The sequence below is a fragment of the Musca vetustissima genome, unplaced genomic scaffold (genome assembly GCF_032173495.1).
Source record: "Musca vetustissima isolate MV318-11 ecotype Yass unplaced genomic scaffold, APGP_CSIRO_Mvet_v1 utg80835, whole genome shotgun sequence".
Lineage (NCBI taxonomy): Eukaryota > Metazoa > Arthropoda > Insecta > Diptera > Muscidae > Musca > Musca vetustissima.
The window spans coordinates 74,154-79,941 of record NW_026888445.1 but is presented as its reverse complement, the minus strand read 5'-3'; positions in this window follow the sequence as shown (position 1 = coordinate 79,941).

The window sequence follows — 5,788 nt, the reverse complement described above, 5'->3', positions numbered from 1 at the left end:
CTGCAACCTCCCGGAATCGTAATTGTCCTCGGACAATTTCTCGATATTGTATAAAGAACTCATCTTTGCAATGACACACAACAGTTTGACAAGATTTCCTGGGTATTTACATCTACTAACTCCTAATATTTTCCAAAGGTCTTCTAAAGGCTAAGATTTTTGTTAAATAATTTTCTAAGGCCTACCCAAGACGTGGGTTTTCCAACGCTTATTTTCAGTGTACTATTTCAGTGTATTAAAGGCCTTGAATTTGTAAAATACTTTTAATGGGTCTACTAAAGGCTTGGATATTTAAAAACTTAATCTACCTACTTCGGTTTACGGTGCGTATGAGTGTTGTCAATACTAATACGTCATATACTATAAGTGTGAATTTTTACCGAATTTTTTAGAGGGCTCACTAAAGGCGATGAACGAGGAAATTTTTACAAATATTTTTAGCAAGCTACAAAAGGCTTGCATTAAAAAAGTCTTTTCTGGGCTATACTGAAGGCTGAGATTTTTTAAAAACATTTTTAAGGGTCTGGTGTAGACCAAAGCTGTAGATTAAAGGCGTAGATTTTTAAAATTATTATTTTTTTTTAAATATCTACAAAAGCTATAGATTTTTTAGAAATACTTGTAAATGGTCTACAAATGCTATAGATTTTTAGAAATATTTTTTCTATGGTCTATTAAAGGTGTACATTTTTTAAATAATTTTTTTCAATTGTCTACAACAACTATAGATGTTTAGGAATATTTATTCATGGGTCTGTTAAAGGCATAGTTTTTTTTTAAATTAGGGTTTCAAGTGTCTATTAAAGGCGGAGATTTTTTAAATAATTTTCTAATTAAGCCGTAGATATTTGAAAAATATTTTTCAGGGCTCAACTAAGGCTGTAGTTGTTTTTTTCTTTTAATATTTGTCAAGGCTCTACTAAGGCCGTAGATTTTTTTAAAAATATTTTTCAGGGCTCAACTAAAGCCGTCGATTTTTTTCATATATTCAGGGCTAAATTGAGGCTTCAGATTTTTAAAAATATTTTTTAAGGCTCTACTAAGGCCGTAGATTTTGTTTAAATATTTTTCAGGGCTAAACTAAGGCTTCATATTTTTTAAAAATATTTTTCATTCTGTAAGACCGTAGATTTTGTTTTTTTGAAATATATGTTCAAAGGTCTGTAGGATTTTTAAATTTAGTTTTTCAAGGACCTGCAACAGCCTCTGATTTGTTTTGTAGATTTTCCCTCCCAGTGTATTTTATGTAAGATTGTTATTGTCAATCATGGGGAGGGAGCGTATGATTACTAATAATTGTGTAATATGGTGCGAATGAGTGGCATCACCACTTATACGCCACCTGCTATACATTTAAATATTTTTGTCAAGGGTCTACAACGGAAGTGGATTTAAAAAAAATATTTTTTTCAAGGTCTACAAGAGGAGTAGGTTGTCAAAAATGAATTTTCAAGCCAAATTTATAGACATTGACTATTGTAGACATTAGAGATTTTTAGAAATAGATTTCAAGGGTTATTGTAGACCCTATGGGTTTTTAGAAATATTTTTGAGGCTCGACAAAGGCTGTAGATTTTTTAAAAATATTTTTCAAGGTGTATTTTTTCAAGCCAAATTTATAGGCATTAATTATTGTAGACCCTATAGATTTTTAGAAATATATACCAAGGGTTATTGTTGACCCTATCGATTTTTTGAAATATTTTTGAGGCTCAACAAAGGCTGTAGATTTTTTTTAAAAATATTTTTCAAGGTGTATTTTATGTAAGTATACGTAGATGTACAAATGTACAAATGTCATTTCCATTCAAATTAAAAATGTTTGTATGAAAAAAAAAACATCCTACACAAGTCAAAGGACAACAAAAACAACCACTAATCATACTGCTCATTAGATCAACACTGCCAACACTGCCATCATCGCCGTCACACAAAATTGAAAACAAAACTTTGACAATTTTACTTCCCCCTTTTTTCTATTTCTTGTTGAATATAAAGAAGATAAAAAAAAAACAAAAGTATATATAGTATAATAAATTTTTTTATGTAATTAAAATTACAACAAAAAGTTATGAATTTGTTTCTTGTTATTGTAAAAAACAAATTGTATAAAAGGTAGAATATATTTTTTTTTGATCACAGTTCTATTCAAAGAGATACACCATTTTCTCCCAGTAGGGAAAATATATATTTATAATAATTAATTTTTATTATATATAAAATAAGATAATTATAAGATTCCAAATATTTTTTTTTTAATAAATTAATTTTATAGCATTAGAAATGTAAGCCATAAGAAATTCATTATTTACTAAGGGCTGAAGGTGGCGTATAATTACTATAAATTGTGTGCATAGGGGGGCGTATGACTGCTGTCGTTAATTATACGCCACCTTTGTGGAAATATCAAAATTCATTGAAAATTAATTAATTTCAAGAGTAATAAAGGGATTTTAATGCATTTTTCGTAAGGGATTTGAGGAAAAGTTTAAAAAAAATTTGCTATAATTACAGGGTAGATTTTAAGATATTTTTAAAGGGTAAATTTTAAGCTAAGAAGACCTATTATAATTTTAAGATTTTTCTTGATTATCCATAAAGGAAGTCTTGCCCAAGTAGATCTCAAAATATGTCAAAGAACATCAGCTGCCAATTTAAATCAATATTTTGTGCCTGGTTTCCCAAGTATCATTTTTAGTTTTTATTTCTCTTTCATTATTTAAAAATTCTGCGAGTGAGCCAACATTTTTTGTCGACCGACCAATTTCTTGTTTCATTTCAAACCTTCTGTTAGTAGCTTAGCCTCCCGATTTTCCCTCTACCCCTTTTTCTAAACTTTTTTGTGAAATAATTAATAAAAATTCCCAAAAAATCTGTGTTTTTGTTCTTTTATTTCCATCTAATCCGCTTCTGGCCACTCGCATCGAATGTGTTTTTGTTCACACGACAAATTCACACGTTTTTTTGAATTTTGTGTGTGTCTGCGTGCGTGTATTTTTTTGGATGAATGTTTTTTTGGAAACTAATTTTTTTCTATATATCACCACCAACTGCACCTGGGCACCATATATATATAATAAAAAAAAAATCACTCGCACATATGTCACTGTATTATTGTTATGGATGGAAATGTGTGTGTGCGTTCAACAAAAAAAATATGTTTTTGGAAAATTTTTTTAACACACACACACACCAAAATAAAATAAATAATATTATGACAAAAAAATATATATAAATGCATAATCGTAGAGAAAAACAGTGAGTATTTTTTGGAGTGAAATGAAAAAAAAAACCTGAATAATTTTAGAAAAACAATTTTTTTAAAATGGAATGTTTTATGATTTTTTTGGTTTAGCCGAGAGGCAGAACAATTATTTTTTTTATTTTAAAACAAACACAAAAACTACAACACAGGGTTCAGCAAATGGGATTCTGAAAACTTTACTTTTGAGTAAGATAATCGAGATTGCCATGGTCAATCATGGCCAGGGAGCGTATGATTACTAATAATTGTGTAATATGGTGCGTATGAGTGGTGTCACCACTTATACGCCACCTGCTATACATGTAAATATTAAATAAAACGGAAGTGGATTTTTAAAAATATTTTTTTCAAGGTCTACAAGAGGAGTAGGTTGTCAAAAATTAATTTTCTAGCCAAAGTTATAGGCATTGATTTTTTAAGGGTTTTAATTTGAGGTTTTTTTCAAGGGTTATTCCTGTTTCTCTTCCTGTGGAATGCCTGCTGGTATTCTTCTTCTAAAGGAAGACCTGGAGGTATTCTTCTTGTTATAGGAGAGTTGGAGGTATTCTTACTCCTATGGCAGAGCAACAAGTATTCTTCTTCCTGTGGAAGAGATGCAGGTATTCCTCTTCCTATGGAAGAACTGTTGGTATTCTTCTTTCTATATGAGAGCTGCATGTATTATTTTTCCTGTGGAAGAGCTGCAGGAATTCCTCTTCCTAAAGATGTTTTGGAGGTATTCTTCTTGTTATAGGAGAGCTGGAGGTATTCTTACTTCTATAGCAGAGCAACAAGTATTCTTCCTCCTGTGGAAGAGCTGCAGGTATTCCTATTTGTTGGGAGAGCTGCTGGTATTCTTCTACCTAAGGAAGAGCTGCGGGTATTATTTTTCCTTTGAAGGAGCTGCAGGAATTCCTCTTCCTAAAGATGTTCTGGAGGTATTCTTTATATTATAGAAGAGCTGAAGGTATCCATACTCCTATAGCAGAGCAACAAGTATTCTTCTTCCTGTGGAAGAGCTGCAGTTATTCCTCTTCCTATGGAAGAACTGTTGGTATTCTTATTCCTAAGGAAGACCTAGAGGTATTCTTCATAATATACGAGAGATGCACGTAGTCTTCTTCCTGTAAAATAGCTGCATGTATTCTTCTTCCTATGGAAGAGCTGCAGTTATTTTTCTTCCTTTGAAAGAGCTGCAGGAATTTCTCTTCCTGTGGAAGAGCTGCAGGAGTCTGCAGCAGAACTGCAGGTATTCTTTTTCCTGCGGAAGCGCTGCAGGTTTTCTTCTTCCTGTGGTAGAGCTGCAAGTATTCTGCTTCCTATGGAAGAAATGCAGGTATTATTCCTCCCTATAGATTTATATAAATATTTTTCAAGGCTCAACAAAGGCTGTAGATTTTTTAAACATATTTTCAAGGCTCTATCAAAGCCGTAGATTACTACCTACTTACATAGCTGGCTTGTGACAGAACTTTCGTTTCATAAGCCGAGCCGAAAAAAAGATTTCCGGGCGCGTCGGCCTTTTCCGCAGTTTTTCCAATTTGAAAGACCATTTTCGGCAATGTTGTCCTCCACTTGGTCTTTCCATCTTATTTGTGGCCTTGACGGAGAATTTTTTTCCCTTCTGCGTGAATCATCATCTGGTTCGCTTTTATATGCCTTCTGGGCTGGGGCATCTTCATCCATTCTCACAACATGACCTAGCCAACGTAGTCGCTGCAGCTCAATATGTCTAACAATGTCAATGTCCGAGAATAGCTAGTACAGCTCGCTGCTACAACGGCGATATTCACCGTCAACGCAGATCGGCCCATAGATCTATCGGAGAATTTTCTCTCAAACACTCCAAGAGCTGTCTCATCTGCTGGCGCAAGTACCCAATGCTTCAGATCCATATAACAGCACGACTGGTAGTATCAGCGTCTTGTAGAGTGTGAGTTTGGTCTGGCGGGAGGTGGTCTTGCTTTTGAGTTGTTTGCTCAGACCATGGTAGCATCGATTGACCATCATTCTCCTTCTCCGAATTTCAAAACTGATGTCATTCGTTTTGTTTATGGCGGTACCAAGGTATATATAATATGTGACTAACTCGATGCTGTAGTTCTCAAGTAGATCTTTCGGAGAATTTTTCTCTCAAACACTCCAAGATCTGTCTCATCTGCTTCCACAAGTGCCCATGCTTCAGATCCATATAACAGCACGGCTGGTAGTATCAGCGTCTTGTAGAGTGTGAGTTTGATGTGGCAGGAGGCCCCCTCCCACCTTTTGAGTGGTCTGCTCAGACCATAGTAGCATCTGTTGGCCAACATTAACCTTCTCCGAATTTCAAAACTGATGTCATTCGTTTTGTTTATGGCAGTACCAAGGTATATGAACTCTTTGACTACATCGAAGCTGTAGTTCTTAAGTTCCACAGTTGGTCCGAGTGTACTGGACGTCTTGCGCTGATGGTATCAACAGCATGGTCTTCTTGCCCTTTACTGCCAGACCCACAATGGCAGACTCCTTCTCGATTTGTTCAAAGGTAGCTTTTACCGATCTCAC